The 12,347-nt window shown below is 42.7% G+C and overlaps 1 protein-coding gene across 4 annotated transcripts in view; it reads right to left on the bottom strand.

The window, feature by feature from the left end:
* Nucleotides 1-12,347, bottom strand: part of DGKG (diacylglycerol kinase gamma) — a 165,596-nt gene that overhangs the window by 69,923 nt on the left and 83,326 nt on the right. The gene's annotated exons all lie outside the window — the stretch shown is intronic.

Below are 12,347 nucleotides of genomic sequence, written 5' to 3'. Positions count from 1 at the left end.
CACCCTGACCTAGCATGGCGTTCTGGCTGTGTGTTCTACCCACCAGATCTCTGTTGTCTCGGAGGTCATGCTTGTCTCCCCTGTTCACTTTGCCCCCTCACTGTGCAGTTGGCAAACGTCTCCCCACTGTGGATGTGACCCCACTGCCAGTCCCTCCGATAACTGCTTAGCACCCCCTTTCCCAGGCCTCATATTTCTAGCTCACACCTGCTGCCCCTCTGTTGGCTGTGATTTTAGAGTTTCATTTGAACATTCTACTTTATCCCCTTTAAATCTCATTTTAAAGCTCTCCTGTTTGGTCTTCAAGTCTCCGGCCAAAAATATTTTTCTTGGTTTATGTGACAAGCTCCCAATTCCTTGCCAAGGGGCCTGTCATTACAGCATCCAAATCCATGGTCCAGAGGAATAGGCGTTCTCAGCTCAGTTACAGAGCAGCTCATGTTCCCCATACACGCATGCCTGTTTCTTCTAAAATCTTGACTAATGGCTGAGGAAGAGACTAGAGCATCACCTCTGCCCCATGTCCCTTAGTTTCCTACCCCAGATACCAGAGTCACCAGAGATACTAACCAGGATTCCTCTGGATGAGTGACTTGTTCCCACACCCATGGCCAGAAGGGAGAAATAGTCTATGGGTTATTTGAGCATGTTTACTCCTTTTTGTCTTTAACGCAGGGGTTTTCACCAACGTGAATTCAGCAAAATATTGGTCTCACAAGACGCTCTGGGGTATGGGGATTCTGTGGTCAACTAAATTTGGGAGACTAAATAATTTATCCTGCTTTTGTATGGTCTCAATAGGTTAGAATCTACGTATACTAAAGGCTCTACATTATCATACAGAAAAGAAATAGATTTAACTTTGAATTTTCCCATGATTGAGCTCCCCTGTCTTCCTGTGCCTCTCCTTTTAACATCCCGTGGAATGCACTTTAACCAATGCTAATTGCTTGAAGACAACCTGATTGTGACTCCCACAGGCGCTCATCAAACCTCATGATGATCCTGTTAGCTGTTCTACTTTCCCTTCTCCAGAAGGTCCAAATCTATCTCCTTCGAGTACAATCTCATACTTTAATTTTTTTCTCCCCAAAAGGGATTGGGCCTTCCCTCTTTATTTCTATGTTATATCTACTTATTAATCAAACTCTGATTCTGCTTTATGTTCTCTTTGACCTTCTGAGTGCCTTTTCTTTCTGGATCATTTCTTTTAGGATATCTAAGAACCCTTCATCAGTGCAAAGACACTGACCTCTTAGGTTTCCTCAAGCCTATTCATTCTCTCCTTCGGTAGGAGACCAGTTTACATTTGCAACACCAATAATTTGTGACCATGGTGGAGCAAAAAAAAAAAAAGTAATTGGCCCCCATCATATCCCTAAGTTTATATTTCCTGGGCATCAGTGTGACAACTTGGAGGCCTACAGATCTTATGAGGCTTGGAAAGGTGTTTGACTTGCACAGCGGTTTTTAAAATTGGAAGATATTTTACATAAACACCTGGAGCCCAGCTTCTCTTGAGAAATCAGATCTGTTAACACTGGATTGCTTTCCAACCTGGCAACAATTGACCAGAGCTGAGTACTGGCTGCTCGCATTACACAGGGTATATGCTCTCCACTTTGCCAGAGTTACCACCACTCCTTAAAGCCTTATATCCTCCCACTTCCCTCATTTACATTAACTGCCTGTCTCTGCTGACATTTGGATTTGTGACCCCTCATACAGACCTCTGTAGTTTCCTCCTGGGAATCATCCTAAAAGCTGCCTCAAAAGTGTCTCTCCCACTTCCTTCCCAATCTGATCCTTTCCATCTGTGCTCTGGTACCTTTGGTTATGAGTCCTAATATGTGTCTGGTTTGAAGGTCTGACCAGCTGCAGGACAGTAAGAGCTGAAGCTGTTGGTATTTGTAAAGATCATGTGCACAGAAATGAAATATCAACCCAAGCCCACCTTTTCGGGGGAAAATTCTTTTCAGTTGTTCTATGTTTATAAATCAGGTACAACCTGGTAAGTTATCAACTATTCAGCAATCATGGAACACCAAGTAATGAACTTGTCCTTTAACTACTGCAGAAGTAGCTTAAGTTCATGTTTACCTTGCCCCTGAATTTCCCACTTTGCACACATGGATGGTTATTATGAATGTTAACATTATACTATCAAGTCTTGATAATTAAGGGACAAGTTATCCAGTCCCCAAATCTCTTCTTCTTTTCTAACCCATTGACTTACTGTTGGTCATTTAATTTTTCTGTAGTACACTCATCTCCAGTTGGGTGGGGAACATGATTATAAGTACAAATCATGAACCAGGCCATCGGCTCAAGTTGGAGGGCATCCTGTTGTATTTTCCTCACCCCCAACCCTGCAAGTGTTTGCAGAAACCCTGATTATAAGAAGCCTCCACCCCTCTCCCTCCCCAAGTTCAGGGATGAGGTGGGACAGAAGACAAAAGGGAGAACCTGATTAACTAGAATGCTCTGTGTTGACGGCTCCAATAAAAGTTTCACTGAGATTAACATTTTGGGGTTTTAATTTATCCATGACATTCCTACCACCTCTTGCCCTGTGGTAACCCGAAGCTGGAGATTACAGACACACTTTCAGCTCATTGAGTTCAAAGGCAAGGTAGGGTACTTGGCTTGATTGGCACTTTGGAATGCTCTCCAAAATGGTCCACTTTCAAGATTAAAGGGACTCTTCATTCAACAGAATAGAAAACATCTTGTTACTAGACAGTGAGGAATTTCAACCTAAGTGTAGGTTCAATAAACATGAATATTCAGCAATTATGTTAAGTCCCTGATACTTTGACAACTTGAGGGTATAAGTACACTCTTGGAACAAGGAGAGCCCCTCATTCATTGAAGAGCATTAGAAGATCGGGAAAAGGCTTTCTTAGTAAAATGTGAAGTGGTAAGGCAAAAAAGACAAAAAACAAAAAACAAATAAAAACCCCCACCACCACTCCTACAATCTTCAAAGTAGAGATCTGTAATCTTCAAAGTAGAGCTCTGAAGACCTCTCTCAGAGTGATGTTTGTAGAAGGGATGCTTATACTGGGAAGGGGGTTAAAACCTAAAATCCAGTCCAAAGCTAAGATTCTATATGTTGTTATTATAGGTAAGAATCACAACACTATGCATTTAAATGAGAGATTCTGCCATGTACTCACACATATACTGCTGTATGTCCTCCTGACAAATTCCTGTATAACAAATAGCATCACACCAGCACCTGAAACATTTCAAATCCATTTATTTATCTACTCTAATTCTCATAAGCATCTTGTGAGATCATTGTAATTTCCATTTACACGCCAGAAAATTAAGAATCAGAGAAGTGACTAACTCGTGAGGGATTAGCATCTACATTTCGCATAAGGGTGACACAGCCTGAGACATGGAGTTGTAAAGCCATTTGCTCAGGGTTTCTTGAGAGATAATTCACTTATTTCACTAAAGAGAGTTACTGAGTTTCCTAATAAGTATAGCAAGAAGATGAATTCAGAATTTCCTTTGGCCAAATAATGAATGCAGTAAAATTTTCTTTAGCAGATGTTGATTTAAATGAGGAATTAATCATTTGAATCTTTCTTGAGAGTATCTATTACTCTTCCAAACTCCTTTTAATAAAACATGTGCAAGTATGAAGAGTTTAAGGAAAATATATTGGAATGAATACGCTAATCACATCAGCTCTAAATATAAAGATGGACTCTGTATCACAGAAATGCCCTTATACAAAAGGACAGTAATTCTCCAACGTTTTAATTAGTAAAGTACGATTAAGGGTGAATAAGATCTGATATTCTTTTCTCTGGAGCTAAAAACAAACAAACAAAAAAACACATTCTGCTAAGTTTAAAAGCCACCTAAGTCAACTTCTGCATGAGAGAATCTGAAATTGTGGTGGCAGAAAAGAGAGACTGACTTATGGATTTTTTTTCAAAATGGATTTCTACTTCCACAAGCAAACAGCATGCATCAAGGTTTAGAGTTTGTACGAAAGTTGGTTGGTTTCCATAGTTTTTCTGGCCCTGATATGTACTAACTCCCCCAGGTTAGCAGAGCTGGTTCCCCTTATTTCTATCCTCTTCTTTCCGTTTCCCCCTGGGGTTACCTCTCCTCCTCTCTCCCTGGGTCTCTGTCTGATTTAACAGCCTGCACTAGCCTAACCCTTCAGCAAGGCTCAGTATATAAAGGTCCCCGTGTTTCAGGAACCCTGACATTTTGGCTCTGGAAATACTTGGAAGAATAATTTATTCCTTCATTGATATTTTCAACATTGATATTTTCAAAAAGCATTTGCTGACTCACTACCTCACCATTCACCCGCTCACCTACAGGATAAAGTGCAAACTCCTGTGCAAAGCACTGAGATCCTGCTGTAGCTGCCTTCCACCTCACCTCAGAGCCACTCTCCTTTCCTCTTGTGTTCCCGTCTTCTCACACTTCTGCCCTTGGCCCAGCCTGCTTCCCTCCTCCTAGCACACACCCAGCTCCTGTCCTCATGAATTCCCATTTCTCTCTCAAGCTCACGCTCAAACGTAACCTTCTTTTCGAAGTCTCATCCCACTTTCTCAGTTAGGTGTTCCCATTCATTATTCGTGTCCCCTTGTTAAAACAAGGCTCACCATATTATATGGTTTTTCCATCCCTTGTGAGGGTTTGAGGGAGGGTTGGTATTGGGAGTTAAGTTGTGTTCCCCAAGAAGATCTGTTGAAGTCCTAACCCCCAGTGCCTCAGCATGTGACCTTATTTGGAAATAGGGTCTTTGCAGATGTCATCAAGTTAAGAGGAGGCCATACTGGATTAGAGCAGGCCAAATCCAATGACTGATGCCCTTATAAGAGGAGGGAAATTTGGACAGAGAGACACAGAAACACAGAGGGAGAATGCCATGTGAAGACAGAGGCAGAGATTGGAGTGATGCAACTACAAGTCAAGGAATGCCAAGAATTGCTGGCAACCACCAGAAGCAAGCGAAGAGGCATGGAACAGATTCTCCCTCAGAGCCTGGGAAGGAACCAACCCTGCCGACATCTTGGTTTCAGACTTCTAGCCTCCAGAACTGTGAGAGAGAAATTTCTGTTGCTTTAAGCTACCCAGTTAGTGGTAATTTGTCACGGCAACCTTAGGAAACTAATACAGTTGCTAAGAGCCTCTCTATACGCTCATCTTCCCAACTAGGCCCACGGACTTCGGCAAGTAGGGCCTGTGGTAACCCATCTTTCCTCTTGGCCCCAGCATCATGCTAACAGAATAGATGCTCAATACGTTCTGGCCGAATGAGGGCATGTGCTCAGCACCACCCTTCTGGTTTTAAGTCAGTGGATCCCCAAAGGATTCAGACCCTGCTCTGAGTGAGCAAGCTTGTGAACGAGGTAGAGAGAGTTTGGTGCCAAAATGATGACTTATAGAAGACAAAGAGGAAAAATCAAAGTAGGAAAAAATGTGTCAAAAACCTTGTAGATGGATTCTAAGAAAAAGCAGAGGCCAGGGCTGGGAGTGGGCAGGGAGGGACTCTTCAGAATATTTTAGAGTGCATTTTGAAACAAGTGCTAGGTGATGATTAGGTCCCAGAAGGAGATGTCATCCTAGACTGAGAAATTAAGGGCACGTGGGGGAAGGTGGGAATAACGGAGCAAGCAAACAGTAAGACTGGCCCGGTGTTTGGGAAGGAGAACTTTATAAAGGACTCTGAAGGCAAAGCAGGTGCATTTAAATTCTATAAAATGGGACGTGGGTTGTGGCAGCAGATTCTCGTGGGGCAGAAATGGGACAAAAGCCACGAGCAGCTCCAGGTAGGGTGGGCCTGAGAGGGAAGAGCATCAGGATGGGCCAGGGGGCTGCTGAGGACATGCTGAGGAGCAGTCATCTTGGGGCCCAAGTGGGAACTGAGGAATAAAGCGGGTGAGAGGTTTCTCGGGGACCCCTGGTCATTGGTGGGGTGGGAAGCAGGGGCTCCCGTTTGGTAGCACAATGACTCACTCCTGGGCTCAGAGAAGATGATGTGTTTGTCAGCCCAGATGAATGAGGCTGTCTTCTGTTTTTAGAAATCTTTGCAAGACATTCCACAATACTTCTCTCAATAACTCATTTTAGCCTTTAATATGTCTCCAAGCCAGGAGATTCTTCCTGCCATTCCAAACGGCAATTCCTCACTTTAGAAGTACATTCTTCCCCTCGCATTCTTTCCTGAGCCGAGAGGAAGAGTAAGGAGGTGTGGTCACTATTTCCTGTTCTGAATCCTTCACACCCTTGAGGCCCATTCCCAACACATTCTCTGTTTCTCCTCTCCAGGAAAAATGATTTTTTAAAAAAGTTTTCTCATGGGCCTTGTTAATTGTCTCTGCGGCTCTTCTCTTGTCTCTTTCCTGAGTGCGTCTTTGGTCATGGGGCACCAAACTGGGCATTCAGGGATGCAGGAAGTGTAGTGGGATGAATGGAAGCTGTGGAGTCAGACAGACTAGGTTTGAATAGCCACTCCCCTAATTAGTTGTACGTTCTTGAGCAAGCTGTATAATCTCTCTGAGCCTCAATATTCTCATCTGTAAAATGGAGCAATAATACTTATGTGCTCCTTGGAGAATTGTACCAGTTAAAAATAATACACATAAAACTCTTGAAAGCATTCAATAAATGATGGCTCCCATTGTTAGTATGAGTTGGAGCGATGCTGATTATATTGGGCTTATCACCTTCGTGAGCACTTCAATACAGCCTGATAGCCATGCATCCTTAAAAAACTACACCACTGCAGAGTCCAGATGGCAATTCTTGCTACCTCTGATGGTCACATAAAACACAAACTGGTCTTTTTCAGATATAGCAAAACTATGTACAGGACCAGGAACTGTGCTAAGAGAATTATATCTTTTCATTTGCTCTCCACAAAAGTAGAACTGCATAACATATCAAGTAGTTATTTCATTTGCAAAGGGACTTGAGTAATACCATCTTTAAAACTCTCATATTAACTGAACAAAATCACTGGAATTTTTTTAATTGGAAAAGACAATAAAACTCCCACTGCAGATAAACTCACTCCAATCAGCTCCTTTATATCATTTTTCTTTTATAACCTGTAAGTGCTACTGGGTTAATAATGTTTTAACCCAGTGTATACCATGTCATCTTAAGTAAATAAAATTGTGCAGCAAAGTGCTGAAGGAAAATACATTAGAATGATAATAACGTTTATTTTTTGGGGGGGTACAATATAATTTAATTTTCTACAATAAGCCTTTATTTGAATAAGGAAAATTTGTTTAAAAAATAGTACAGGGCTTCCCTGGTGGCGCAGTGGTTGAGAATCTGCCTGCTAATGCAAGGGACACGGGTTCGAGCCCTGGTCTGGGAGGATCCCACATGCCGCGGAGCGGCTGGGCCCGTGAGCCACAACTACTGAGCCTGCGCGTCTGGAGCCTGTGCCCCGCAACAAGAGAGGCCGCGACAGTGAGAGGCCCGCGCATCGCGATGAAGAGTGGTCACCGCTTGCCACAACTAGAGAAAGCCCTCGCACAGAAACGAAGACCCAACACAGCCAAAAATAAATAAATAAATTAATTAATTAAAAAAAAAAGTACATAGAACTTTATAAGGACATATTATCCTAATTATTTTAAAATACGTATATCAAGTAAACTGCTGGAAAGCACAAAAATGGCAATATTATGTTTTTGAGTGATGGGAATATGAGTGATTGGTTTTTCCTTTAACTTTTCTGAACTTTACAAATTATTTATAATGATTTTGAAATATACTATGATATCATACTATATGATATATTATTAAATTATATAATGATACCTGTACTGTTATTTTATTGAAGATACTCTGTCAAGATAAATGAAAAAAATGTCATGTTTTTTTGATGACTCCTACCCTATGACCAATAGATATTTACCTGTCCCTCTTAGAGAATCTCCAAATCTCAGAGTTTTAAGGGCTTTTCTGAGTCATTTAACATGACTATTATCTATGTGGGTTCTGTCTTTGTAATAATAAGAATGTTAATAATAATAATAGCTGGCATTGACGTGCCGAACCTCTGTAACAAGCATTTTAAATGCACTGTTTCATTGGATCTTCAAAATAATTCTACGAGGTAAGGCACTTGTGGTAGGCGGAATAATATCCTGAAGATGTCCATGTTCTAACCCCTGGAACCTGTGAATATGAATATGTTACGTTACGTGGCAAAGGGCAATTGAGGTTGCAGTTGGAATTTAAACTGGCAGTCAGCTGACCTTGAGGGGTGAGATTATCCTGGGTTATCCGAGTGAATCCAATGTAATCACAAGAATCCTTTAAGGGGAAGAGGGAAGCAGAAGAGAGACTGTCAGAGGGATGCAATGTGAGAAAGACTTGACTGGCCATTGCTGGCTTTAAAGATGGAAGGCGGCTACAAGCCAAGGAACGTGGTCAGCCTCTAGATGCAGGAAAAGGCAAGGAAATTTATTCTCCCCTAGAGCCTCCAGAAAGGAATGCTACCCTGATGTGACCTTGATTTTAGCCCAGTGAGACCTATTTCAGACTTCTGCCCTCCAAAACTGTGATGTAATAAATGTGTGTTGTTTTAAACCACTAGTTTGTGGTAATCTGTTACAGCAGTCGTAGGAAACTAATACAGTATTATATTCCAATTTTACAGGTGAGCAGACTGAAGTTTAGAAGAGTAGCTTGGTCAAGATCACATACAAGTGGTTAGTGCAACTCCAGCATTTGAATCCAGGTTGTCTGATGACAGAACCTGCCCTCCTGGGCATTTGGCTCCACTGGAGCTCCAAAATGATTGTCCAGTGCCTGTTTGGGCATAACATGTGAAAACTCACCACACCTGTTCCCCTACCCATTAGCCCCCTGCACTTGAGGATGGCCTTAACTGGTGGAATTGATGTCCTTTATATGGGGCTCAAATTGGTCTACCCAGTCACTTTTCCCATTGATTTTTCACTCAAAATAACCTAATTCCTCCTTTATGAGAAGCACTTTTAAAATATTTGAGGCCAATAATCACTTCTTCCTAAGTCTTCTCTTCTTTGGGTGAAACAATCCCCAATTTAGCCCTTCCTTATAAGACATGGTTTCAGATTCCAGCACTTTCCTGACCTCTCCCTTCTGGAAAGCATCCAGACTGTCAACACCCATTTGAGGACCTAGCCAGTTCCCACCTTACTGTCAATTTGTGTACTTTGATTTTCTTCCATGAGGTTATCATGCTGACCTTAACCCTTCTGAACTTCATCATATACCATATCTTGAGCTCTTTGATGGAAATATTTCTAGAGAGCAATCAATAAATAAATACTGATAACTTTTGGAATATCTGGCCTAAAGACTTGAAAACAAAGCTGGCTTTCAAGTTCCTTCTGATATCATCACAAACTGATTCCACTCTTCGTTGACATGAATCGTACCTGGCAGGATATGTTCCAGCCTGGCGGGGGCTAGAAGAAATGGCCTGTTAAGCTACAGTAAGGAATTGTTCTGGCGAACAAGCAACTTTGTAAGGAGCCTTGAGATATCATAGGCTGCTTGTGTGTACCAGTCTGAGAAGTTGTGCTGTCTGTTCCAACGTGGACTGGGGAGCCAGGGGGAAAATGAAGGAAATGTTAAGAGTCCATGTGATTTCATATCATTTAAAACACTGTGAATCTTTACAGCAGAGACCTGCACACAAAGATTAACAGCAGCCTGCTAAAATCTCTGACCATCCACAGCTTTAAATGATGTATGTTGCTGTTCCCTCATTCCTGCAAATAATCAAGGGCTGACTGTAAACAAATAAGACAGCCAAAAAAGCCCTGGTCTTCAGCAGTTGCGTAATGAGGAACGCCTGGTGAAAAAAATACGAACCCATATTTCATTCATTTCACTAGCTGCGTCTCTCTCTAGGAGGGATGGGGGATAAAACATTTTTGTGGGCTAGTATAGAAACATTCGACTAATTAAGTAAGTGGTTCTGTCAGACCTGACTTGAAGACTTGAAGGTACTTGAACACAAAGCATAAGGTTTGCATTTCCTTTATAAATACATAGGGGAGTAAGAATAAAAACAGAAAATGCCATAATCAACTTCACTTGGGGCTTTTCTGAATCCTACATGTTTGAAAAAAAATAGTTTGATATATTTAAGCAAAAAGGTGCAGACAGTTTGGCCTTCTGAGTCCTACCTAGGGCAGGTCTTTCTTGGGCTGCTGAGTATTAGATAAGAAGAAGCAAACCCAATTCAGGCACAGAATGAAGATTTTAACCCTGATGTATCTGCTGCTGTTATACATTTATGCTTTGGGAAAGTCAAAAATCTGGGCCGTAACACTGGGCTCCCTCACAGGGTTCCTGGAAAGAATAGCTTAGAATGGTCTCATTTTTAGATACAAAAAGAATATCTTAAGTACATGGTGATACAGTTTGTGCTTGTGATTGCAGAGCATGCTACAGGTATTCAAGAGAGGAGGCCTTTTTGCTTCCAGAATTGTATGGCTTGAGCTTTGCTGGCTTCTGCTTTGCCTCCCACAGAACATCTCTGTGTCCATCTAAAGTGGGAGAAGAGATGCTCGGAGGGTGAGGGGAGAGCTAGCATCAGCGAAGGAAGGGGAATCACGCCTCCAGCATCTGACTGCCCTGGGCCACCCACCTACCCACCAACCGTGCACTCCATGGCCCCAGCTTGTAAGCCCAGATTTTCCATGGAGCGCATGGCACCTGTCCTGCAACTCCCCCTTACTCACTCCCACCCTGTTCCTCCAGTTATAATGTCAACAGGGGTCTGTGACCCCTACCTCAATCCTGCCTCGAGCCTGAAATTGGCATTTGGACTTAAACTCCCTGGTCTTCAGACCCCAAATCTCTGCCTCTTGGACACCCATGGAGCCAGTGAAGGGAATTTTTTCTACAGCTCCAGTCTGTAGAATCCAGTCCAATCCTGGTTAACTGGTGCCATCTTCCCACCCCCTAAGAGGATTTGGACAGATTCAATGTATCACAGCTGGCGTCTCCTCCAACTTTTAGCTGTCCTCCAACTTTTCAGGTCAAGGGCCATGTCAATGAAACAAAGACTCTATAACTGAATCCCACTTGCCACTCCACCAGAAAAGCCTTTTATTGTCAATGCCTTACTGGCAAATTTAAGGCAATGCTTTCCTCCTGCTTGTCATTCAATAATATGCAACAACAAATATTTACTAAGAACCTACTATGTGCCATACACTTACACATTATCTCATTAAATACTTATAGCAACCTTGTAAGATTCAGGGGAGGAAGCAAAGGATTAAAGAGATTAAGTAACTTGCCCAAGGTCACATAGCTAGTAAGTGGCAGGGCCAAGTTCTGATGCCAACTTAGACTATACCCTGCTGCCTCATTCTATAAATACCTATTAAGGGCTTAGTTATTTGCAAGATGTATTGCCAGCCTCTTAAGGACTCAGGCTTCATTAGGGCTTCTGGGGAACCCCTCATCAACTACTCCACGGGCCTGGCTCCAAGAAAGTGAACACTCCACAGCCCGCTCATGACTCAAGGGCTTTTGGGAAAGGTGGTCAGCTTCTGGTAGGAATGAAGCTCTGTTTTCGGTCCCTTTCAAGGACCTAACAGGAAATATCTTGCTTCAGCCTAAACTGCTGAGGGACATATTCAAGTGGATGGCACTCAGCAGGTTTGGAATACCACATTCCTCAAGTGCTCTGAGTTTCTAAGCAACCGTGAAAAAATTCCATAGTTAGACTTCTCTTTCTGGATACTCACTGACAGTGACATGGGAATTAGGTAGCTTATATGTATCTGTCCCATACATACAAAACGCTTCACAGAGAGTGAGTCCAGAAACTTCGTGGGGGACTGGTTCTTGGATACCTGGAAGACACTGCTGGCTCCTCTGCTAATTCTGACTACCGCCCGTTTGAGGGACTGATAATCCATCCCCCTCCTCCCCTAACTGAAACCCTCTTTCCTCCATTCTTTTACCTTTATTGCCAACTCCCTACTCTGTGAGCCCTGGCAAATGTGTCTTCGTTTTTTGATCTCCTCTCTCCTTGCTCGGACCAGTTCATGGCTGTGAGATTTGTATAGCTGTATGGGAACCCACACTGAGAAGGGCCCTGTGGTTGGTTTAATGCTCTGCTGTCACTGACTTGAAATTCTTAATGAATTTTGAGCAAGGTGCCCCACACTTCACTTTGCACTGGGCCACGCAAGTCATGTAGTCAGTCGTGCTCCTCGCTGTGGACACTGAGATAGGGAGAAGAGTCCCACCGCACAAGGTAAGAGTGGTGGGATAGCTGCGGTCCCTCTATGGAACTCAGCAGGCACTTCCACATAGAGACCATCCATAAA

The sequence above is a fragment of the Balaenoptera borealis genome, assembly GCF_965194805.1.
Source record: "Balaenoptera borealis genome assembly, chromosome: 5".
NCBI lineage: Eukaryota > Metazoa > Chordata > Mammalia > Artiodactyla > Balaenopteridae > Balaenoptera > Balaenoptera borealis.
Note: the sequence above shows the minus strand (reverse complement) of the source record. Positions and strands in the feature narration are given on the sequence as shown.